The 26,373-nt window shown below is 39.4% G+C and overlaps 1 protein-coding gene across 1 annotated transcript in view; it reads left to right on the forward strand.

The window, feature by feature from the left end:
- The window catches only part of LOC131124972 (guanine nucleotide-binding protein G(I)/G(S)/G(O) subunit gamma-12-like), a 42,946-nt gene that overhangs the window by 813 nt on the left and 15,760 nt on the right, over positions 1 to 26,373 (forward strand). The window lies entirely within an intron of this gene.

Here is a 26,373-nt window from a genome sequence, read left to right on the forward strand (position 1 = left end):
ACACTGGACGCTCTCACACATACACACACTTCCTGTCTTCATGCTGACATGCACGCATTGTTATGAATGACAGTTTTATGATACACACACGAGAGGAAGTGGCTGCCAGTACAATGGTGGGAGGTAAAGATGCAAACATCAACATGGGGGTCTTGTTCTGCGGAAGCAGGAACACGTGGCGTCATTTTAGTTGAGTTGTAAATGAACAGGCCTCTTGTTCGATGCCATCAGGTCTGGTCATGAGTCTGCCTGCAGTGATGCCTTTGAACACAACACTAGTCTCTATTTAGAGCGTAAAAAGTCCACGTTGATTGGGGTGTTTTTGTCCCACATTTAGAACAACAACATCTTGTTGCTCCCGGACTGTCGTGAATGTCGTGAATGTCGTGAAGGTTAAAAAAAAAAGTGACCTTTGACCAGTTTCCACCCTCATTAGCTCACCATAGGCTTGGGTGGAATGGGTTAGCCCCTTGCTGCCGGGATTGAAAGTGATGTGGGATGCATGTCAATTGATTAGTGGGGTGGTCGGGATGGCAACAGCGACTTGCTCGGTGAAAGTATTAGTTTGAAAGGACAAGGTTGCGACAAAGTCCCGTGTCCAACTCGCAGTTATAGAAGAGGATCAAGTAGATCTCCTTCCCCGTCTGCATCTGAGTTTAGCTCGCTGAACAATGGCTTGAAGTGTTTGGGATCATGTGGTTGGTGGCCGACACAGCTGTAACCAATGCTTGAATATGTTACTGGTAACAGGCTCTTCTCAAAGTCGTGTGCATTGCATTTCCTCTCGCACAGAATGCTGCCCGACCCGATTGGCAGCTCTGTCTGAAACCTCCGACAGTCAGGCTTAAAGAGCAACACTTGGAGGATAGCAGGATAGCACCGCTGCAGGTCCTCCATTGAAACCTGTTACCATCAAGGAGCTTTTGTTGTTGTTTGCTTGTGGCAAAGCGTGCAGCAGGGAAGAACCCATTGACATTTGGGACAGATTAGGGCAGTTTTTGTTTCTTGACTTGAGAATTATTCTCAATTATTCAGACAAATGTCTCACTTTGAGTTACTATGGCCTGAAAAAGATCATTGTGCTTGTTTCATTCACATTTGAGGGTTTTGAGAGGAGCTTCTAAAGTCGAACACAATGCATTCTGTGACACTTTCTGGCCACCAAGGGGGTCTAATTTCGAGATCCCCCCCAAGTCATGGGTGGTCTCCAGGACCACCAGTGAATTTGTGAAAAACCGTGAGTAATTGATACAGCCATAAAAATGTATATTTTTGACACACGGCTCACTCCTTCCCCTCCAGAACCTTCTGTTAGTTTTGATTTTGGGTCAACATGTGCAATAACATTACATTTTACTTATATTGCCGTTATTATTAACGACTTATAGTGAATGGGGTTTGTCTTCTTCCACCTATTTTCTGATTTTAAAACAATTTTTGCCTATTTTTGAATTTTAAATAATTCAGAAGAAGAACATTCAAAAATTAAAATAAAATAATACAATCTTTTGAACATCAATTGGCAAATTTGCAGGGTAGGGAATGCTGAATTGTAAACATACCCATCACTCACAATTCTTATTTGAAACATGAACTAATTGTTTTCCCCTTTTCTGTGCATTATAGCACAAGGAAACTAGTTAATTGCAGCTAGCTTACAATGCTGTCATTGGGATACACCTATTTCGACTATGAATCCCTCTGAAAAACCCGCTCTGATCACGAATTAACTCATACACTGATGAGAACATGTAATAGTTGCCTATTTTGATGATTTAAAATACTACCGAAACATTGATACTTGTTAGCTAACACGACGCCTCGCTAATCACTCGTCTCAGCGTCATTCACAGACTGAAGAGTGGATACTGAGCTCTTGATTTCGCTCGTTTGCCTTCAGCATTTCTTACCTGAGGACTGGAGCACACGTCTTGTGCTGGAAGATACAGCCATCCAAATGAGAGCGGACATCAGAAGTGTTGTCGCTGCTGTTGTTGACTAGTTGACTAGTGTCTGTGTATCAATGCACCGAGAAAAGACGTTTTGGTGGTGTTTTAAATAATCAAAATAAGGAAGATATTGCCTTAACTATTACCTTTTATCATCAGTGTACATATTAATGCACAGCACAGCACAGATTATTATTATTTTTTTTTTGAGGGATTCATAGTCGAAGTAGGTGTATATAATGAACTTGTAAATAAACTTGTTTTCTTGTGTTATAATGCACAAAAAAGGCAAAATTCCCCCCAAAGTGCAGTTCCCCTTTAACGAAGTAAAGTAAATAACACTTCAGGTGGAGTGTTATTATCACACCACTCCCAATTACTGGCACACTTGTGTGCTGGCATCATGAAAAGCCCAAGAAAAACTATTATAAATATGATGCTGGTTGTTCTTCCTGCAAGTAATACAAGAAAAGAGTAATACAATACATTTGCATCACAAAAATGTGTCCTTGAAAAAAATCGGACATGACAAATCGCTCAGCTTCACTTTTGTCTTTCGTCGTATCACTGTTGGACACACCGCATTGTTGTGGATGTGACGATGATGGCTGCGACACTCCACATCCTGCTTTACAGTGTTCAATGCCGGGATAGTGAAAGTAAACATGTCTGACTACGAAAGAAGTGATGGCGACATTCCTTGTAGCACAAAGCCTCAGGGATACTTTTATGAACAGGAATACCTTGATGTTGTAACGGGCAGAGAGAGGGAGAGAGAGAGAGAGAGAGGAGCGGAGAAACACATAATAAACACATAAATAAATAATATCATTATCTTGTAGACAAGGTGCTAATAGGCACCATTTAATTTGCTAGTATATAAAGTTCTTAGCAGCAGAACTCTTCAAAACATGTTTCCTCCTTCTCAACACATGAAGCTGTTTCATCCTGGACACTTTGGTTTCTACTTAATAGCAAATATGCCAAGAAGCCAAAGTAGTCAAAAGTAATGTCTGTGACAGAAAAACGTTGGACTTTATGGCAGCAGCATGCAATGATACGAACCAAGGCAAAATAACGCCAATCATTTGTGAGGTAGCTGCACTGGACCATGATGGTGAAGAGACAGAAATCAGCTGAGGTGGCATCTAGTCCGGTTGCTTCCTGGGCAAGGTGTTCTGGGCATGCCCAGCTAAGGAGAAGGCCTCCGGGTTGACCAGACCATTATGTATCACAGTTGGGAACCTGGGAACATGTTGGTGTCCTCCCAATGGTGGCCAGAGACTGGGAAGTCTGGGCTTCACTACTGAGACTGCTGCCCCTGTGACCTGGACTTGGATAAGCAGAAGAAAAAAGCAATCGAATGCATTGTGAGGTCGACTTTTTTGTGGAAAACGCATTTTGTTTTGAGAAGCAAAACGCTTTACTTCACAAGTCATCTCACTAGACGTGGGGGGAGGGGGTCACCGTTGCAGTACACTGTTGATGGGTATGTCATACAACTTTATGTCAGAAGATCCCAACCCTCCCTGCAATGGTAAGTATTTGATTTATTATTGGTTAGCTTTGTTGTTAGTACAACGTAAGTACAAATAATGGTTGTATGTTGTTAGTTGTACTCACTTGGCTAAAAAGGTTCCCGGCCCCTCTTATACGTACAGTGTAGTAAACTTATTAGTATATAGTATGCAAAAGCTAGTACCCCCATGTTATCAACACTGGATATCCTTTTCATATGTACAAAATGGTATTGTGAGTGTGACACAACTCTTATCTAATCAGGGCTTGTGCTAAACCCCTTAGTTCCCCCTGAATCTTAACCCTTTAGGTGCCAGAGTTTTTTTCAGTTTTGACGTTACAATTACAAAAGGTTGTAGCTTGAAAATGTTTCGAGATAAAGGCATACTCTAAATAGGAAAAAAAAACATCAGTATGACCCAAAGTTTGTAGTGGGAGTAAATGTACTCATCTAATTAGCATATTATGACATCACCAGGCTCAGAATTTGTTATATCCCAGTCCACGATGCCAAAATGTCTGATTCATCTCTCAAGCAAACCCAGCCATCACCATTATACCGCTATAGTATAGTATAAGTATCTATTTATTATGTATGTGAATATTATCATTCATCCAGGTCATTCTCAGGTCTATTTGAAGTACATTTTTTGCCCAAGACTCTCCCTCGGATACTACCGGGTATGTGGCTATTGTATTGTTTAAACTCCTACACTCCGCATAGTAAAACCACGCCCACAAATATTTCTTAGATTAAAGTTCCAGATGTCCGCCATCTCCTGGCATAAAGTATTAAGTACACAAGACATTTGTTTGCAGAAATGGCTTTTGGACAACTGTATGCTTCCAACTTTGTGGAAACTGTTCAGCGTCCTTAAAGCAACATCCCTATAGTGATGCTTTGATGAGTTTAGTGTGGAACATCTTGAGAGCCCTGACCTCAATCCCATTAAACGTCTTTGGGATTGTATTCTGTATTCTGGATCGAGATAGAGACACTCCTGCATCTTGAATTCATCTTGTGGTCTTCCCAGAAGAGATGAATATGCAAAGACGGAACAACTCCTCATTTTCTTGCACTTTCACTTCCTGAAGTTGTAGAAATAATTTTGTCCGTATACGTAGTGTGTGCTAGAAATCCCAAATATGGAGTATTTAGATAGCAGCGTATGCAAATTGATGTGCTTCTGTGAAAACGGAAGAGTGGTGCATTATTTGTGTTGTGAGTCACAAGCTTTAGCCTCCAGTGGTTGTGTTTTGCCTGAATTCCTCCTTAGCCAGGAGCAGATGTACTCAGAGGAGTGGTGGGGATACGGTCACACCCTTCTGTTGGTTTGGCAACAGAATACATGCATTCGCCGAATACCAAGCCTTACGGGAACGCTGATTTTACCCAGAAGAGTCCAACGCGCTGAAATATGGCATTGTGACGTGCTCTTTATCTGAGTTTCTTTCGTTAGAACCACAGTGAGTGGCGTTGGTGCAACGTTGACACAGGAAGTAGTGTGTTTGTAGAGCTTGTGCCCTAATCAGGCTGATATCAACCACAGATTTATACATTCAGTAACTCAGACAGGAAATGTTGCTATAGCAACTCACTCAAACATAAGAAAAGACCCAGGTAGTGGTGTTCATCTGTTCTGTACTAGCGACTAAAATGAAGCTACCAAACACACGCACCCAACTGTGGATGTCACTGCCAGTAGAATATCAAACTGGTTGCATATTTCCTGCTCCTTGCGGAACACGGGTATGCACATAAAGTATATATGAGACCTGACGGAGCAGGGTGTGTTGGCAGAGTGTGAAAAACGACACCTTGCTCTGTCGGCCACCAGTAGATAAGATGACATGACCCATCTTACGTACTGCAGGGCTCTACGTTAAAAACCAAAATGACTTGCCCATGGGGAATCCTTAAGGTGAGAACTACTTGCCCGAACTTGCCCCATGTAAAATGAAAAGACTGCCATAATGATATCATATATCAATATATGCTGATAATTCATCAGATAATAGTACTGATGCATTGTATTTGGAGGAATGTCTGAAAATTTGTGGAGATGTATGTTAACATGGCAAGCCATGCTACCTTACACATGGTAGTCGTAGTAAGCAGTGATATTTAGAAGTTGTGCACCACAATGAAACATTTGACACATTTGTGTACTAGTAAAGTGTTTTTAATCCAGAAAAAAATGCTCAATGGTCAAACAATAATTTGTGAAGCAAAGGTGAGAAAAATACACAGAGAAATTGAACCGCTAGATTTTGTAACTTGTGCAAAATCAGCACTTGGTATTGGATCTAATGGGTGGTGTTTCATTGTGACCACTTCAAATTGTCACAGCAATGTGATTCACTCACCTGTGCCATCATTTGGTTTGCTAACCGCTAATAAAATACTTGTTTAGGAGGCACTGCTTCATCACTTTTTGCTCTTTTCCTTCACAAGTTGTTGAAGAATTAGACCATGTTGGCAGTCGCCATGATAGATGTTTTCCTAGTAAAACCATCGCTGATTGGTTGATCGCGAACAAGAACGGGTGTGGGTAAAACGCGGATTGTGGATTACGGACCGCGGTCTAAATAAAGGATTCTGATTGGTCCATTTCAAGATTTGCAAGGATTGGTTTGCAAATTACCACCGGAATTATGCAGTCCGTGTTTTACCAACACCCAACAAGAACCGCTTTAAAAAAAACTCTTGGCAGTACGGCATGCTAAAGTACACTTGCCCGACGGGAATATTAATGATTGGATTTACTTGCCCCAATTTTGTTTTAACTTGCCCCGGGCCATCGGTACATCGTTATTGTCGAGCCCTGTACTGGCTAGGTTTTATTCATTGCCAAAAAGTGGGCTCATGATTTTGTTGTTGTTGTTTCATGTACAGTCGTCCCTCGCTACATGCTGGGCTGCTGGGACACCGCCCACTCACTCTATCGCGGTTTCTCAAAAATTCATTTATTAATGATTGTTTCATTGTGGAATACGGCCTGTTAGTCATACATATTTAAGCACATTTTTCTTATTCTTGGCTGAAATTAAGAATTTTCTATACAAATAGAGGTGGGGCCTTTGACTCGCCAGTAGTGTTGCTGAGTGTTAGCATGGTTAGCAGTGTGGAGAGTGCGAGTGACTGTGGCTGACAGCAACTCCTGTTGACGTGTACTACACTGGCCACTAGGTATTAGGAATAGTATTACCGTGGTCAGATAATAACCACCAAGTATGTTGTCAGTGCTAACGTCTGAATCTATGTCGGTGTCTAATTCATGTCTAAGATGTCTTATTTTCTATTGTTATGTCAAGTATATTGGGTAACACAAATGTCAAAGTGTTATTTCATGTCTAGAAATAGTTGCTGGTTGTTTTTTTCCCCCCATTTTTATCCAGATTTATGGTTGTTGTTGTCTTTGCTGGGTTGTGGCTTATAAATGCTGCCATCAGGAAAATAAAATACCAGAAAACACATCACGGTGTAATATCTATGGTGTGCGTTTGGCTTTGTGTTTGGCTTTGTTTATCTTTTTGTGGCTCATAAGACCGTAAGAATACGCACCCGAAGTTACGTATGTGACTTCAGTGACTGCCATACAGACTCAAACTTTTTCCTTGTTAAGGAAGAGTGTTTTTTATGGCCATCAAAATTGCAAACATTTGTGGTTGTGAACTTCTCAAATATTTTAAATGTAAAAAGACGGTTTTCCACGGTGATGTGGCTGCCTGGAGAGCTTTAACTTGTGAACATGTTGCCATCATTACATCCTGCCCCAAGCATGTAAGCCACGCCCAGGTGACCCACACATGTGCAGGGGCCTTTGATAACCGCTGGTGGTGTCATTTTGAGCCAGCCGAAACTGTTTCTCTAATAAAAAGACATTAAAGTGCAGTTTAAACTTGTGAGGTTTTGCTAAATAACACGGTGTGCCTGTACAAAACAAGTTTTACGATCAGTTCAGCAACTACGTTTTTATTAAAAAATTCACAAATGATTTTGGGAAAAAAAGTGTGTGGAATGGTTTTTATTACATGTCCTATCTGAGGAATCGAATCAGAGCATTTGCACATGGATTTGGATGAGAAGTGAAACAAGAAGTTAAAAAAATCTAATCCTAGTCCAGTTGCTCTGATTCAATACTCCGTAAGACTGTTTCCCTCTGCCTAGATAGATTGGATTGGGAATTAAACAGTATTGTCATGCTGTACAAACATAAACACTGGATAATAATGGGAAAAAAGCTGCAGTTTTCTGAAAATAAACTCATAATATTATGTGGAAAAACATTCATATTATTTTAGTTGAATGCAGTTTAAATATTAAACAAAATATATTACTATGTTATTTTTGAGAAAAAAAAACACAAGTAAAAATGGCAATTTTCTGAAAATAAACTCATAATATTATGTGGAAAAATATTCATATACTTTTAGTTGAATACAGTTTAAATATTAAACAAAATATATTACTATGTTATTTTTGAGAAAAAAAACACAAGTAAAAATTGCAATTTTCTGAAAATAAACTCATAATATTATGTGGAAAAATATTCATATACTTTTAGTTGAATACAGTTTAAATATTAAACAAAATATATTACTATGTTATTTTTGAGAAAAAAACACAAGTAAAAATGGCAATTTTCTGAAAATAAACTCATAATATTATGTGGAAAAACATTCATATACTTTTAGTTGAATACAGTTTAAATATTAAACAAAATATATTACTATGTTATTTTTGAGAAAAAAAAACACAAGTAAAAATGGCAATTTTCTGAAAATAAACTCATAATATTATGTGGAAAAATATTCATATACTTTTAGTTGAATACAGTTTAAATATTAAACAAAATATATTACTATGTTATTTTTGAGAAAAAAAAACACAAGTAAAAATGGCAATTTTCTGAAAATAAACTCATAATATTATGTGGAAAAACATTCATATACTTTTAGTTGAATACAGTTTAAATATTAAACAAAATATATTACTATGTTATTTTTGAGAAAAAAAAACACAAGTAAAAATGGCAATTTTCTGAAAATAAACTCATAATATTATGTGGAAAAATATTCATATACTTTTAGTTGAATACAGTTTAAATATTAAACAAAATATATTACTATGTTATTTTTGAGAAAAAAAAACACAAGTAAAAATGGCAATTTTCTGAAAATAAACTCATAATATTATGTGGAAAAACATTCATATAATTTTAGTTGAATACAGTTTAAATATTAAACAAAATATATTACTATGTTATTTTTGAGAAAAAAAAACACAAGTAAAAATGGCAATTTTCTGAAAATAAACTCATAATATTATGTGGAAAAATATTCATATACTTTTAGTTGAATACAGTTTAAATATTAAACAAAATATATTACTATGTTATTTTTGAGAAAAAAAAAACACAAGTAAAAATGGCAATTTTCTGAAAATAAACTCATAATATTATGTGGAAAAATATTCATATACTTTTAGTTGAATACAGTTTAAATATTAAACAAAATATATTACTATGTTATTTTTGAGAAAGAAAAACACAAGTAAAAATGGCAATTTTTGGAAAATTAGATTGGTGGGAAAAGTTCTGATATTGTTTGGAATAAAGTCCCGATATTTCAAGAAGAAAGTAAAATTATTTGGATATGTCTTTTTAAAAAGAGCAAAAAAGCAAAAAACAAAGTTCATACTAATGATAGACTTTGTCACCTGAAGCTGAGGTGAATGTTTGTATTGAAATATACGTATATGCTTCTTAGCATACAGAGCCACGCCAAAAATTGTAATATTGTGTAAAATTTAGTTAATTGACTTCTGTATAATCTATAATATATTCTAGGTTCATTGAGCATGCAGTGAACCTTTTTTTAATCTGAGTTGCATTTCTATGAATTGCACATTTACTGTTATCAATAGAGCATTCTTTACAGAAATCCAGCGGTTAGTATTTCACTGCTTCCACCCAGCTTTGCCTGTGGGGATTTTTAAAGTACAGAAATAGTTTGTTGCGTTGCCTCATGATGTGGCCTCGTTTCTAAAGTTGACTTTACACAATATCTTCCTTTGTCATCGACATGAAAAATACAATCATGTCCAAGTCCTCCTGCTTTGCTTTTTTGATAAATGTTGTCTACGTGGCTTCAAATGTCTGAAGTGACTGTAAAAAGTTTGAAATATAACATAACATAAACAACGGGAAAACAAAGTCTAGGCAAGTACTGGTGGATTGTGGGTCTGTATTCATTTTGTGCTTAGAATTTGACGTTCAGTTTTAGTTTGTACGTATCTTTTGCTGATGTGTTGAAAAATCTTTCCCAGTGACTAGCTAGCGCATTGCTAATGCTAGTGCTCATGCTAATGCTAATGTTAATGCTAATGCTATTTACAGTCATTCTCGTCTTCAGTCATGGTGACATTGACACAAGCCCACAAATAAATCGTAACCCAAATTTTAGCTTGCAAAAACAAGCCGGGAGATGGCTCGCATCTCGGCTCGCGTCTAAAAAAAAAGACTGCTTAGTTGGGACACTGGTATGCAAAGATACCGCTGTATAAATGGAGTACCTTCTTACTTCTGTCAAGCAGACAGGTACTCTGTGACAACTCTGCTCACAGCGACAGTAGATACAAAATAAACTAAACTTACCATTCAAAATACCCTTTTCTTGATCAGTTTCTACGCCGTATTTATTCAGTCTTGTTCTGCCGTTAAAGGAAATTCCCATTTTGACAGCCATAGTAAATGTACGTATGTTTTCATACAGGCCTTAGAGCAGAGGTAGGGAACCTATGGCTCGGGAGCCAGGTAGGGCTCTTTTGATGACTGTATCTGGCTCTCAAGCATTTCTTACCCCAATAAAAATGTATTTTTGCGAACATTTTAACCCTTGTATTATGTTACGGGTCAATTTGACCCGTTTCAGTTTTTGTGTTGACCAAAGTACTGGTTATCCTTTCTTTTTCTTCATGAAATTTTGTGACTTTTCCTCATCTAGGGTCATGAACACAAAAACTGAAATGGGTCAAATTGACCCGTAACATAATACAAGGTTAACTAGCATGATTTGTTAACAAATCATGCTAGCATAACTAGCATGATTTGTTATCATGCTAGCATAACTAGCATAACAAATGCTAATGCTAGCATAACAAATCATGCTAGCATAACTAGCATGATTTGTTATCATGCTAGCATAACTAGCATGATTTGTTAACAAATCATGCTAGTTAACCTTGTATTATGTTACGGGTCAATTTGACCCATTTCAGTTTTTGTGTTGACCAAAGTACTGGTTATCCTTTCTTTTTCTTCATGAAATTTTGTGACTTTTCCTCATCTAGGGTCATGAATACAAAAACTGAAATGGGTCAAATTGACCCGTAACATAATACAAGGTTAACTAGCATGATTTGTTAACAAATCATGCTAGCATAACTAGCATGATTTGTTATCATGCTAGCATAACTAGCATAACAAATGCTAATGCTAGCATAACAAATCATGCTAGCATAACTAGCATGATTTGTTATCATGCTAGCATAACTAGCATGATTTGTTAACAAATCATGCTAGTTAACCTTGTATTATGTTACGGGTCAATTTGACCCGTTTCAGTTTTTGTGTTGACCAAAGTACTGGTTATCCTTTCTTTTTCTTCATGAAATTTTGTGACTTTTCCTCATCTAGGGTCATGAACACAAAAACTGAAATGGGTCAAATTGACCCGTAACATAATACAAGGTTAACTAGCATGATTTGTTAACAAATCATGCTAGCATAACTAGCATGATTTGTTATCATGCTAGCATAACTAGCATAACAAATGCTAATGCTAGCATAACAAATCATGCTAGCATAACTAGCATGACTTGTTATCATGCTAGCATAACTAGCATGATTTGTTATCATGCTAGCATAACTAGCATGATTTGTTAACAAATCATGCTAGTTAACCTTGTATTATGTTACGGGTCAATTTGACCCGTTTCAGTTTTTGTGTTGACCAAAGTACTGGTTATCCTTTCTTTTTCTTCATGAAATTTTGTGACTTTTCCTCATCTAGGGTCATGAACACAAAAACTGAAATGGGTCAAATTGACCCGTAACATAATACAAGGTTAACTAGCATGATTTGTTAACAAATCATGCTAGCATAACTAGCATGATTTGTTATCATGCTAGCATAACTAGCATAACAAATGCTAATGCTAGCATAACAAATCATGCTAGCATAACTAGCATGACTTGTTATCATGCTAGCATAACTAGCATGATTTGTTAACAAATCATGCTAGTTAACCTTGTATTATGTTACGGGTCAATTTGACCCGTTTCAGTTTTTGTGTTGACCAAAGTACTGGTTATCCTTTCTTTTTCTTCATGAAATTTTGTGACTTTTCCTCATCTAGGGTCATGAACACAAAAACTGAAATGGGTCAAATTGACCCGTAACATAATACAAGGTTAACTAGCATAACTAGCATGATTTGTTATCATGCTAGCATAACTAGCATAACAAATGCTAATGCTAGCATAACAAATCATGCTAGCATAACTAGCATGATTTGTTATCATGCTAGCATAACTAGCATAACAAATGCTAATGCTAGCATAACAAATCATGCTAGCATAACTAGCATGATTTGTTATCATGCTAGCATAACTAGCATGATTTGTTAACAAATCATGCTAGTTAACCTTGTATTATGTTACGGGTCAATTTGACCCGTTTCAGTTTTTGTATTCATGACCCTAGATGAGGAAAAGTCACAAAATTTCATGAAGAAAAAGAAAGGATAACCAGTACTTTGGTCAACACAAAAACTGAAACGGGTCAAATTGACCCGTAACATAATACAAGGGTTAAAGCAAACCATCACAGAAATCACTGTTAAAAATAATATTCAAAGTCAACAACTTTCTTATGCATTTTAATCCATCCATCTATTTTCTACTGCAATATCTTACCTGATGATATTTTCCAGGTCAAACACCAAAACTTGATTATTACTGGGTAATGCGGTAGTCTACCTCGGTCATTGAGATGTCAACATGTAAATATAAACTTTTCTCCTTTAGTCAAATAGTCACCTAGCTAAAGCTGCAGAACCAAGCCTTTTGACGAAGATGGCCAAAAGAATGAAATACGTGTACTGAATACGGTTCAAAACTATGCAGCAGCAGAAGTTGCATTAATGGCAGCAAGTATTTGATTTATTATTGGACACTGCGCTGCTCACGAAAGTGTGCTGGCCACACCCCATTGGCGTGGGGTAGTGTGCCTGGTCTACGTAATTAGAGCCCATTATATCTAAAACTGTTGGTCTTACATAAAAATGCACACATTTTATTGCATTCAATGTTTAAAAAAATGTATATGGCTCTCACAGATACACATTTTAAAATATCTGGTCTTCATGGCTCTCTTAGCCAAAAAGGTTCCCGACCCCTGCCTTAGAGGATCAGAGCATTGAAACATTGTCCAGCCCATCTGTGTGCATTAGTGTGTGTGTGTGTGTGTGTGTGTGTGTTTCCGGACAGATAGGACACTAATGGGTAAATGATTTAGAAGAAAGCAAAAGAGTGATGAAGGTTATTTATAGATCACTAGAGACAACAGAAAGTCTATTTGTGGCCTTTACCGTCACGGTCAGACGGCCACTCTGCTGCTCACATGGCTGCTCTCCATCAGACAGACTGGAGGTGGCACTAACAACCTGACTGCACTCGAACGCCTCACTTCATCTCATATTAATGTTCTTTAAGCAAGCCAAATCAGACGGTTGGAGATGTTTTTACGCCCAAAGTTGTGGTTTTATCTGAGGTCTTCAAAGTATCTTCACGGCGGGTATTCAAGTCATCAGCTGGAGGATACGTACGTTCCTGCTGTGTGGTATGACGCTCTGCTTCCGTTCATGCGGTCATGTCACAAGAGCGTAGGATTTTTGACAGCTACCCTGCAGCTTTTGGCAGGAACAAGGAAGTAAGTGTCTCGCAGCAATTTGGCTTGGTTTGAACTATTTGTCATTAGCAAATAGCAATAGCGAAACTCAGTTAAAACTTAGTACACATTTTTTTATTCAGTTCATTAATTAGGGATGAAGAAAAAGATAATTAACTGTGTTCAATTGATTGTTCATTTATGATGTCTTAAAGCAACTCTGAGGAAATGAGGTGCATTGTATGGCTGTTTCAACTAGTTAGTGGCTCAACTGGTCTCATCCTGCCAACCAAACAAATGTCTTTTTATTGTAAATAACCCCCAAAATGCATGTATTTTATCTTTTAAAGCACAAGCACACACGCTTGTTGTGCTGAAAACATGTATTAGATCACCACCCAGTGTAAGGTTGTCTTATATCGGTGTATTAATAGTATTAATACATTTTAGAGCTGCAAAAATTAATTGTCAGGTTTAAACCCCAACACTTTGGTTTAAACCAAAACACTGCCTGTACAAAGGAAGACACAGAGAGGCGAGTTTCTTTTTACTTGCAAGGAGAGTGATGGAGACTGCACAGTTACAATCCTCCTACCAACTCTGAAACAGTCTCTATTCTCCTGCCTTTTATTCGGTTAGGAACGCCCTAGTTACATGAGGTTTCAACTGCTAAGGGGAAGGGGGGTTTAACTATTCCAGTTGAAACCGGTTCTTTCGTACAACATGTTATCCATCGTGTGTGGGTATCCCCTCCTTGGCATGTGATAATTTATACATAATTTGTACATAATTTTATGTACAATTCTTCCAACAAATTGTGAAAATATCTAAAATTGTCTGATATCAGCTTCCCAAATGTAAATATTTGTAATTTCCTTAGTCATCCATGAAAGCAGACCTCTTATCTTTGTGTTTTAACCAAAACAGTCAGCTTTGACTTTTGAAAACCTTCCCTTTACCCCTGTGGCGCTAGTCTTCGTGTTGTATAAAAATATGCTTACTTGTGCAAGTGTATGCTATGGGGTTTTTTTTTAACAGTCCAACACTGTGCTCCTTTTATAGGAGTTTAGTTTGGAATTATATTTTTCCCCCTCCCCTCTCCTCTTGTCATTCCCCTTCCTTCCCCCTCCATCGCCCAATCATCCTGTCCTGTCCAGCCCTACTTCTGTGTAAGCGACATGATCAATAAAGGGCCATTCTGAGTGATGGGCATTTTTGCCCATGAAATTTCAAAAGTAGTGTTGTACAAATAAACAGAAAAAACATATTTCTTGATTTAAGTTTTGAATTTATACTTATTTACTTGTTCTCATCTGCATAAAATGTGATTTAGTGATATTGATAACTTACCATTTGCTAAGCACTGTACGAAAAGTTTTTCATTCAATAAAATATTAAGAGGAAGAATGGGATAAATGTATGTATTTTATAAAAAATATATAGAATAAAATTATATATGAAGAAAATCAAAAATATGTTGTAAATCAAGACAACTTAACAAAATAAAAATATATAATAAATATAAAAATTATATTAAAAAAATATATAAATAATATATAATAATAATAATAAAAATTGACCCCGCCTCTCGCCCGAAGTCAGCTGGGATAGGCTCCAGCACCCCCGCGACCCCCGCGAGAATACGCGGTAGAAAATGAATGAATGAAAGAATGAATGAGGCATTGAGTAAGCGTCCACCTAATGCAGTACAAATGTGGGCCACAAGATGGCGGTGTCTGACTGCTTTTCCCTCTGAGCCATTTAGACCAACGATCTGCTGTTTGGTCTCCAAGCACAGAAGCACAGCCTTTCTCACGCAGAACAAATAACGCCATCTGCGTCTGTGGCATTGCCAGGTGGGCCCACCTCTCTGTAAGCTTTTACTAATGGCGCCCATTGTGTTTTCCGTCCATTGTTTAAATGAGACTGGGACAGCAAACAGGCCTTTCTTGCAGAGGTATGTTTTGCAGGCATGAGTCAGTTTTTGGTTATTCATCCTGGTTGGTAGATTGCGTGTGTGTGGACCTGCAGATCACGTTGCTATCCGTATTATTTACTGGGAGGGTACTATAGTAACCAACACAAGCAGCACACGTCCAATCTTTGGACTGCCTGTTTCCTGTACATAGTAGGTCAAATACACACTCTGATGCTTTCAAATATTGAGATTTAATTTCAAAAAGTTCATTTCAATATGATAACACATCAAAGTATCTTATGGCTGGTGTCAAATGATATAGAAATGTGCAAATAGCAGTCGTTCCTGACAGTTGTTTGAAGTACACCCACTCACAGGAAGGCACGCCTCCCGCAGCTTACTTTACTGTACCTTTCCTCTGATTGGGACACACAATGATGTACTTGCCTAAATATGGTCATATCCTGTTAGGCTTGGAGAGTCCATTACAACCCAGCTTCCTGTCAGACAGGTATCAAAAAGAGAAGGCTGTGACTTCCACAAAATCCTGAGTACATGATGCAGTTATTTTAGTGAAGAGTGACATTTTCATGCACTTTTATGAGAATGAAGCTGGACTGGACTGTGGACTTTTGGACTGTGGCCTTGTATCGGGCACCTGTAGTATCCAAAGATGCGGCAATGGGCGTCTGTTTGTACATCCGTGGGCCCCAAGCGTTTTTGTCCCGTGCAAAACTATACGTCTTTGTCCCAACAGGTGTCCAAGTCACAGTCACAGTCTCATCCTCCACATCGTTCTATCACTCTCATTTAAAGTCATTTATTCTTATTTGGTGCACTGTGGAACAAGCCCCCCCCCCCTGCATTTTACAAGGAACTGTGCCTCTACAGCAGGGGTGCTCATTAAGTCGATCGCGAGCTACCGGTCGATCGCGGAGGTGGTACTGGTCGATCGCTGGTCGATCGCGGCGTGACATTAAAAAAATATCATCCCAGCATCAATGCCGTCACTTGATTGATATACAGGGCAGCCATTCAGATGACAACTGAATGTTGCCCTTCGGGCGACCAATCAAATCAAACAACGTCTCTAAGTGCAGCAGAACTTACGATGTCAGCCTATCATCCATCCCCGTTACTTGATTGACATACAGGACAACCAATCAGATGACAACTGAATTTTGACCTTTAGGTCACCGCTCATGCGTAAACAACGATGCAAAGTGCTAAGCTAGTCGGCGAATTGCGAGATTTTAAGCCCTCGCTAAAGTTTATGGTCACTAAAATGAGTGAAGGAGCTGGACCAGGGGTCAGCAACCCGCGGCTCCAGAGCCGCATGTGGCTCTCCAGCCTCTTTGTTGCGGCTCCCTTTGCAATGCTTGAATATTTTTTAGCACCCGTGTGGTGAAAATGCACGTCTTTGTTATGAGTTTACAAAAATCCAACTTTGTGTGAGACCATGAATGCATCCTGACTGAGTTCTGACTGGTGACTGAATGAGCAGACAGGATGCTATCCAGTTCTCTCTGACAGGTTAACATGAAGGGAAATGAGTAATACTTTGAGTTATTTGAGTTATTAATTATTATTAATGAGTTATTTGACGATTCTAAAAAATAAATTAGAGCTCATTTAAAAACAAAAGTTTATCTCCAGTACTAGCAAGAGTACTCCAACTCGTCTTTTTTTTTCCCTCCAATGTTGTTTTAAACATACAACGTTTTGCGGCTCCAGGCTATTTTTCTTTAGTGGGCAAGTGGGTGAAATGGCTCTTTTCATAGTAAAGGTTGCCGACCCCTGAGCTGGACCAAGTAAAAAGGCAAAAACTGGACCAAGTAAAAAGGCAAAAAACATATCACTTCCATACGGATATGGAATATTATACGGATATTATGATACGGATATTATCCATGACTGATAAACATTTGGAAGTGTGCTTGAGGCTGGCTATCAGCAGCTACTGTCCGGACTATGCATCCCTGGCTGGTTCAATTCAGTGCAAGTCATCAAAGTAAACTCAGGTAATTACAAAAAATGTTAATAGTTAATTATGTGTGTTTTGCAATATTGGCTCATTTGGTTATGTAAGGTACATCAACATACATTGTACGTACAAATAATCCTCAATACATTTGAAAATAAATAGATGTTTTGCATTTTTGTAGTGGGTAGATCATTTTGACTCGGTCATTTTAAAAGTAGCTCGCATGCTGAAAAAGTGTGAGCACCCCTGCTCTACAGTGACTCCTTGTGCAGGTTACCTCTTGAACTCTGAACAAAAAGGCAATGTTCCCTCTCCTTGGGCCTCCTCCACTTATCTGATAGCGTTTGTCTTTTGTGAAGGGCAATCAGCTGCAGGCTCTGCAACAGCAATACATCATACCGACACAACATATATACTTTTAAACACGACAACTTTGGCACCACTTGAAAATGCTAAAGCACATACATATGTTTCACGTGTGTATTATTCCATGCGGTGATGTCACCATCCTCATTTGCTGGCGTTTCATTCCCATTGACATGGACAGCATTGATCACGTGTGTGCACAACGTGAATGCAGTGTGCAGAAGTAAATACATAAATAAATAAATAGTGAATGCAAGCATGAGAAATGGTCATAGTGCATGAGGAGAAAGGAAGTGAAGGGAGGATGAGGAGGCGGCGACATAACTTTTTCAAGGGTGGGCTGCAAAGGAAGTGGCCTCAGTGTGACCCACAGAGTGTCTTTCCTGTGTCGGACATGTCTTTGAAAGTGTTAGATGGAGAGGGAGGAGGCACCGTTAATGTGACCCCCCCCCCCCCACCCCACACCCCCTGATTAATAGCGTTATTTGTCTGAGCGGCTGTCTGACCCCACTATTGATGCATCAGACTTGAAACCAGTGTAAAAGTTTGGCTCGTGTTACGTCGGCCTCGTGCTTCCTGTAGCAACGTTCCAATCAGTGTCACAAGATCTCATTTTCTTTACACTATTTTTTTTTTTCCGGAATGTGAATGAATGTTTTATTGTTGTTTTTCCAAACTCTAAGTGACTTTTAATGTCATTGCTTTGATTTCTGTTGCTGACTGTCACATGAAAGAAAATGAAACACCACCATCCGTTTTTTTTGCCGCTGATTTGTACCGTCTCATTAGTTCTGCTCTTGGCCTTCAGTCTGACTGAGGCGTTCTCCTCCGTCATAAATTGTCATCATCATAAAATCCATTACCTGCTTCTTGAAACTAGCGTGTTGTACAGGGCTCTACGTTAAAAACCAAAATGACTTGCCCATGGGGAATCCTTAAGGTGAGAACTACTTGCCCGAACTTGCCCCATGTAAAATGAAAAGTGCCATAATGATATCGTATATCAATATATGCTGATAATTCATCAGATAATAGTACTGATGCATTGTATTTGGAGGAATGTCTGAAAATTTGTGGAGATGTATGTTAACATGGCATGCCATACTACCTTACACATGGTAGTCGTAGTAAGCAGTGATATTTATAAGTTGTGCACCACAATGAAACATTATTGAATAGACACATTTGTGTACTAGTAAAGTGTTTTTAATCCAGAAAAAAATGCTCAATGGTCAAACAATAATTTGTGAAGCAAAGGTGATAAAAATCCACAGAGAAATGGAAGCGCTAGATTTTGTAGCTTGTGCAAAATCAGCACTTGGTATTGGATCTAATGGGTGGTGTTTCATTGTGACCACTTCAAATTGTCACAGCAATGTGATTCACTCACCTGTGCCATCATTTGATTTGCTAACCGCTAATAAAATACTTGTTTAGGAGGCACTGCTTCATCACTTTTTGCTCTTTTCCTTCACAAGTTGTTGAAGAATTAGACCATGTTGGCAGGGACGCCATGATAGATGTTTTCCTAGTAAAACCATCGCTGATTGGTTGATCGCGAACAAGAACGGGTGTGGTTAAAACGCGGATTGTGGACTACGGACGCGGTCTAAATAAATGATTCTGATTGGTCCATTTCAAGATTTGCAAGGATTGGTTTGCAAATTAGCATCGGAATTACGCAGTCCGTGTTTTACCAACAGCCAACAAGAACCGCTTTAAAAAAAACTCTTGGCAGTACGGCATGCTAAAGTGCACTTGCCCGACGGGAATATTAATGATTGGATTTATTTGCCCCAATTTTGTTTTAACTTGCCCCGGGCCATCGGTACATCGTTATTGTCCAGCCCTGGTTGTAAATCCGTGTTGAGTGAAGAAAACTCCTAGATTGTGTTCATCAATTTGGGATTTGCGAGTGTAGATAGTAACCTTTAGCAGAGTGCATCTATCAGAATGACTGGTGCATTTGTTCCCCTGTATCTTGGCAGATTAGAACGTTAGCCGGTGGTCACATGCAGCGGCCCGTCTGCAAAGCACGTGCATGTCATTCTTGTCCTGCTTCAGAAACGTCTCTTCCTGCTTGAAGATAATTTGGACTTAACTACACTGAGATAAAGACTCAGTGAGAGTTGCAGTTATCGCTGCTCTCTTTGGGAGTAAAGCGGCTTCTTCTCCAGCATCCTGACTTGATGGGACGACTGACAAACTGTTGAGCTCACTTGAAGTGTGCACTATTGTCCAAATTAGTCCTGCTGTGTCTTGGACATAGTTTATGACTTACAAAGCCAGCTCCCACAGTGGAAGGAGTTTAGAGTTTCAAGTATCTGATGTCCTCTCTACCTCCATCTCTGCATTTGCAGAAATCACACATGAGTAGTAAAAAGGAAATCCACACTATCCCGGCCAAGCCGATGAACTCTGATCTGTTAGGGCAAAGGTCTGCAGTTTGTAGGGAAATACGTTTCACCATGACAGGTTGGGCACTTTTTCAAATATCCTGTGGTTTAATGAGGCGGCAAAACACTGACCAATTTCGCGTGCAACTTGAGATATAAGTTGTAAAGTAGCCTTCCAGGTTCATGTCTCCACAAAACAGCAGTTTGTCATGCTTGATTTGCAGATCACAGTGAGCTGGTAATAACGACATGCAGTGCAAATGAAACTATTTACTATAAACTAGTATAATATTGGTGCTGTTATCATGGGCAGTAAAAATGGGCACCGTCTGCCCAGTGAAGTGGCATGGTGCTGGGCATGGTGATCAGGTCCGAGGTAGCCCTCTGTTATCACCAGAATACAACACTCAAAGTACATTTAGGGGTCAGAAAAGTGGAAAAAGCATCATTTAAGTCAAACATCAAATCATCAACATCATCAAATCTCCATCTTGTAATAATAATAATCAATAATTGACGACAGGCCTAACAAAATTATTATTGTTTTTTACTTAAGGGATAATGTTTTTGTACCACTATTGTTTTAGAATTAAACATTCCTTCAGGTTACTTGTTCTTGATGATCATGATGATCATGAATGCATGTGTGGATGGAATGCATGACACGGAAGCAACAGCGCCTTTTTTTGCAATTAATCAGCAATTAAATCCAAATAATTCATCAATAATGGATGATTATACACCTCCACCGGAATCCAATCCACATGCAGCTATACTCCCTATCTCAAACACATAAACACATACATGTAATCCTTTTACCAGATGCAAACACTTTAAGCATCAGTTATGTCACCCAATCATGTTTCCTCATTACTTGAAAAAACAGACCGCCCTTTATTACCTTTCCTTTGTTGTCTAACGAGCTGTGTGACGTCCAAGGCCATTGTCAATTATTCCATCTACGCATGCAACCGCTTCTCCCTCCCTACTTCATATCCAACTGGGAAGAGAGACAGTTTGATGGGCGACTAGCAACACAGTCGACCTTTGGCCTCCTGTGCTCCACCTTGGCTGGCATACAGCGCTTGTAACGTGCATGCGGCTGGAAAGACTGAAATCGTTTGTTTATTGTTGCGCACAGGCAGGGCAGAAGTGAGATCCATTGTGTAGTGTCCCTCTGTCCTCGTCATGAATAGTAGCTTTCAGAGGCGGGGGGGGGGGGGTGTCGAGGCGAAAAGGCAAAAGACGCACAATAGCTTTAAGTTTTATGGCGCTCCTGTCGCCGGCTGCAGAATCTTGGCTTGTGCCCAAATGCAACATGCACACAGCTGCACGACTTGCACGACTTCTCTGTCTCTCACACACACACACACACACACACACACACACACACACACACACACATAGGTATAAACTCTTATCTGGCCCCAGTGGCAGCCTTTTACAGCGCCTCACCATTCAGTGCTGTCCTGCATCCATTTCCAGCAACCTCCACTCAATTTGCACCCAGCTGCCCTTTGTGCACTTTTTGACAACAATACTATTTGTTTTGTGAGGGCAGAGCAGAGATGCCGCCCGTCACCTTTCTCCGCCTTGGTTGCCTTTTGTCTGCTGCATGTCACAGTGACGTCGCAAGGACATTATCTGCCACAGGCCTGTGTTTGTTTTGGGCTGCTCCAAGTTTGATATTGACCCATTTCTGGTGAACCAGAGGCTCCGAGGCACCTCGCTGCAAAGTGCAGGGACCTTGATCATTTGGATGATACCCAGCTGGCACCCGCCCCGGTGGCTAGCTGCTGACATTTTAAGGCTGAAACCAGCTGCACAGTAGCCAGCAACAACATAAGCGACATGTTGGCTATTTTTAGAACACGCTAGAACTGCTAATGGTGTCATAGTAGAGGTACCGCCTTGGCGCCTTTTCTTACACGCCTGGTATATCGTGCGCTAGAAGAAGCGTCTAATACTTATTGAGCATCAACAAACGCTTAAGTGTCGGCCCCTCCTATGCGAGGAATGCAAGGAATAACAACTGTGATGATTCTCATCACCATGTCTCTCTCACTCCGTCTCTCCCTGTTTGTCTTGTCTGGCTTGTGTACAAACAGTGTGATAGCACACATTACAGACGGTGATACAAGGTCATAGTTTCATATCAAACACATGATTTGGAAGTTGCTCGTAACACTTTGAAATGTGGCCTAAATACGCTGGCCCAGCGCTGTACACGTAGCGTCACTCGCCACCACATTCCCTCTTAAACCAGACTGAGCCCACTTTTTTTTTTAGGATTACACAACCGATCATTTGCAAATTCAACAATAGCCAAATGGCATTCCTGACGCTGTTAGCTTGTAATGTCCCACTCAGCAGTTCAGGAGCTATATTTTAATACCCGGATCACTGATTGTGTAAGGCCAACTACAGTAAGGCAGGCCATAGCTGCAAGTCGGGGGACATTTTTCACCCACTTCAGGGTCGAATAGATGCATGAAAATGTATTTGCTAGCATGCCAAAACACGTGATGCTACTGTATATTTGCCAAGCCATACTTTCCCACCCCGGTCCTGCAGGTGGCAGTCATTTGCATTTGTGGTTGTTCGTCACGGCAAGCGGACTGTAACAACTCTCTAAACCAGAGGTAGGGAACCTATGGCTCGGGAGCCAGGTAGGGCTCTTTTGATGACTGTATCTGGCTCTCAAGCGTTTCTTACCACAATAAAAATGTATTTTTGCTAACATTTTAAAGTAAACCATCACAGAAATGACTGTTAAAAATAATCAACAACTTTCTTATGCATTTTAATCCGTCCATCTCTTTTCTACTGCAATACGGTCGACCATATCCAGCTTTCCTGATGATATTTTCCAGGTCTTAACTAGCATGATTTGTTAACAAATCATGCTAGCATAACTAGCATGATTTGTTATCATGCTAGCATAACTAGCATAACAAATGCTAATGCTAGCATAACAAATCATGCTAGCATAACTAGCATGATTTGTTATCATGCTAGCATAACTAGCATGATTTGTTAACAAATCATGCTCGTTAACCTTGTATTATGTTACGGGTCAATTTGACCCGTTTCAGTTTTTGTATTCATGACCCTAGATGAGGAAAAGTCACAAAATTTCATGAAGAAAAAGAAAGGATAACCAGTACTTTGGTCAACACAAAAACTGAAACGGGTCAAATTGACCCGTAACATAATACAAGGGTTAAAGCAAACCATCACAGAAATGACTGTTAAAAATAATATTCAAAATCAACAACTTTCTTGCATTTTAATCCATCCATCTATTTTCTACTGCAATATCTTACCTGATGATATTTTCCAGGTCAAACACCAAAACTCGATTATTACTGGGTAATGCGGTAGTCTACCTCGGTCATTGAGATGTCAACATGTAAATATAAACTTTTCTCCTTTAGTCAAATAGTCACCTAGCTAAAGCTGCAGAACCAAGCCTTCTGGCAAAGATGGCCAAAAGAATGAAATATACTGAATACGGTTCAAAACCATGCAGCAGCAGAAGTTGCATTAATGGCAGCAAGTATTTGATTTATTATTAGACACTGCGCTGCTCACGAAAGTGTGCTGGCCACACCCCATTGGCGTGGGGTAGTGTGCCTGGTCTACGTAATTAGAGCCCATTATATCTAAAACTGTTGGTCTTACATAAAAATGCACACATTTTATTGCATTCAATGTTTAAAAAAATGTATATGGCTCTCACAGATACACATTTTAAAATATCTGGTCTTCATGGCTCTCTTAGCCAAAAAGGTTCCCGACCCCTGCTCTAAACTAAAAGTACATTTGTTTCCACAGATATAATGAGGACTTTTAGCCTATATATATATACATTTCCGGGGGTTTTCTTGATAACAACCAAAATCACTCAAGTTCATCACATCAATAACTATGGCACCGTACTGCCAAAAAATAAACTTGCATCAAGTATTTTTGTTGTTATCATTATATTTGTCCCAAAAAAGGTACCTTTAGTTGCCTCCGGCCTTAAAATGAACAAGAAACTGAAGAAAGAAGGGTGGTCTAGTAATATTTTCCATGACATTGGAAGTCTTTTGAGCGCCTACAAAATGTTGGTTTACATTGTCTGTTGCTACATTGTGGTTCAAACATTGCTCCGTCGCTCTATTTTTTTCCCAAAATTGTTAATAAATGATCATCGTTTCATTGCTGAGACATGGCATTACATCACACTACATGTATAGTCGGTGTGAAATAAAAGTTCTCCTCCCATTCCATGTGGAAGTGGTACATTTTTGGCTTCTTCATTTGTCTTTCTTCACCACTCCGTTTGAAGCCCTATGTTAAGTTCAGACTAAATAAACTGGAGGCTAACTAGTTAGCTCGCTAGCATAACGCCATTGCTGTCTCTTATGTCCTTGCAGTGACAAGAATAATGGGAGTGTAAAGGTGACTATAGGGGTGTTATTTCATGTGTAGAGGGCTCTAATGAAGGTCAAAATAAATCAAATAAAATGTAACGGTGCACATTGTGACGTTATGCAAAAATGATTTATTTTTGAGACTTTATCGAGAAGGTTGGAATGAGCAATGAGCATGCCAGTATAATGTCATAATTTTTCCAAAATGTCAATTTGCAATTTGTTTTGTGGACGCGGCCACAAGAAGATGCACCCCTAAAACGGCTGCAAACCCGACCAGTCCCTGCTGCAAACTCCAAACTTAGCCATCCGAGCTCGGTAGATGACTTTGTGTGTTGTAGCGAGCGTGCATTGTCATGTTAGCATGTCCAGATTTGAGCGTGTGTGAATGGTAGTAGCCTCCGTTTAACCCTTACATGCCAGGATGCTTCCCGCGCCCTGTGTTATCACAGTTATCTGTCATGATGTCAGGCAGTCCCTGACACACATGCTGCTCCTTGTCAGTCTCGTTCCACTGCATGTGCAGTCAGTCCTGTTCCTAATCCTGTTCTGAACATCAGCATGTTTGAGGACACTGATTAGTTCCCGTGCTGGAGCTATCACACGGATGTGCTCGGCTTATCTCATTTGACACGCCGCTTTGCATCTGGAAGTGAGCAGTTGTCTTGCTTTGACTTTTTCAGAACCCGTTCTGTTTGAGCAACAGCAGAATTTCAGTAGTCCTGGTGAGAGTCAACTTGGTTCATGGTACATTTGGACAGGAACGAGCCTCAAGAAATTGCGCATGAATGCAGGATTTAGAAATGAGACTCATCGAGTCTTCTGTCTAGACCAGGGGTCGGCAACCTTTATTATGAAAAGAGCCATTTCACCCCCTTGCTCACTAAAGAAAAATAGCCTGGAGCCGCAAAACATAGTATGTTTAAAACAAAATTGGAGGGAATTTGGGGCTATCAAAGTAGTTCAGATAAGAAAAAAACAAGTTGGAGTACTCTTGCTAGTATTATATTAAATATAAACGTACACAAATATATGTGTAAATTACTGTAAACTTACCTGATACCTGAAGTTCCAATGTCGCTGTTTTATATGATCTCTAATTTATTTTTTAGAATTGTCAAATAGCTTTGGGAAAGTATGAAAAGTATTCAGAAAGTATTTTCCTTAATGTTTACCTGTGAGAGAGAACTGAATAGCATCCTGTCTGCTCATCCTTGTACTCATCCAATCACCAGTCAGAACTCAGTCAGGATGCATTCATGGACTCACACAAAGTTGGATTTTTTAAAACTCATTACAAAGACATGCTTTTTCCCCACTGTGGTGTTAAAAAATATTCAAGCATTGCAAAGGGAGCCACAACAAAGAGGCTGAAGAGCCACATGCGGCTCTGGAGCCGCGGGTTGCTGACCCCTGGTCTAGACACTTCATGCATGACTGCTGCACTTGTTGCATTTCATTATTTTGTTGCGCCACAGGCAGAATGTACAAGACTGGAGTGTCTAAAAGCCCACTGTCCGATTTCAAGTTGAACTGGAAATTCTTCATGGCAATGTAGGAATAACACAGTGGTGTTCTTTGCCTTGGCACATGTTTAACCTACTTCACATTAACCTTTACAGTACCCTCCCTTTTCCGAGAAATCCCTCCTTCAGCTCTCAGCTGATCAGCCGTAAGCGTTCTTGCAGACTGGAGTGAGAGCATTCCCTTTGTTCCACATGAATATGCAGCCTGGGTGGGGTTCTGTCTGCTTCACTTATCTCTGCAGCCATACCTTCTCTGGTGGGGTGGTGCTGCAGCTCTGGCTCTCATCATAGCTCTCCTTCCCCCAAACCGCATCACCATCTAGTTTTCTGCTTCCTTCAGC

The sequence above is a fragment of the Doryrhamphus excisus genome, chromosome 3 (genome assembly GCF_030265055.1).
Source record: "Doryrhamphus excisus isolate RoL2022-K1 chromosome 3, RoL_Dexc_1.0, whole genome shotgun sequence".
Taxonomy (NCBI): domain Eukaryota; kingdom Metazoa; phylum Chordata; class Actinopteri; order Syngnathiformes; family Syngnathidae; genus Doryrhamphus; species Doryrhamphus excisus.